Below are 684 nucleotides of genomic sequence, written 5' to 3'. Positions count from 1 at the left end.
GGGGAGGCGACCATGGTTAAACAGTTTGGTCGTTGACACACCAAGAGCAGGCCAACATGGAGAATTCCTCATTGAGCCATCATCTGATTTTAATTCGCCATTCAACATAGTAAAATCCAAAAAAAATTCAAAAAATGTGATTTTTTTTATGTGAAACACTGACAATTTTTTTTGATTATATGTGAAGTTTCATCATGGAGACATTCATGGAAGTTATGACAAAAACAACAAAATTGATGTTCCGAAATGCTATTTTCAAAAACATTTTGGAGTGCTGATTTATTTTTCCACGACTTCCACGAATGGCATTTGAAGATGAAACTTTGCAAGCACTGGAAACATTTGTCACAAAAAAATTCAGAATTTTGTCAAATTTTACTGTTCATGCCGAGCTCATATGAGCTCGAGCTGAGATGGGGACTTTCGCAGTGAAAGTGCCTTTTTTACCCGCAAAAAAGTATACCTTTTTTACATGCAAGATTCGTTTTTTGTCGGATTTGGTTCTTCAACCCCACTTACTCTTGGCCTCTATCTTGGGAGCCCCCTTTTTCTTTAGTGGTGCGTTTTGGTGACCAGGCTCCATGGAGCCTGAAATTTTTTTAAAAATAAAAATTCAAACCTTTTGGTTTCAGAAAAAAATCTAAAAAAAATATGCAAGTATACAAGGATGAAATGTATATGTGC

This window comes from Triticum dicoccoides, chromosome 3A (assembly GCF_002162155.2).
Source record: "Triticum dicoccoides isolate Atlit2015 ecotype Zavitan chromosome 3A, WEW_v2.0, whole genome shotgun sequence".
Taxonomy (NCBI): Eukaryota; Viridiplantae; Streptophyta; class Magnoliopsida; order Poales; family Poaceae; genus Triticum; species Triticum dicoccoides.
Note: the sequence above shows the minus strand (reverse complement) of the source record.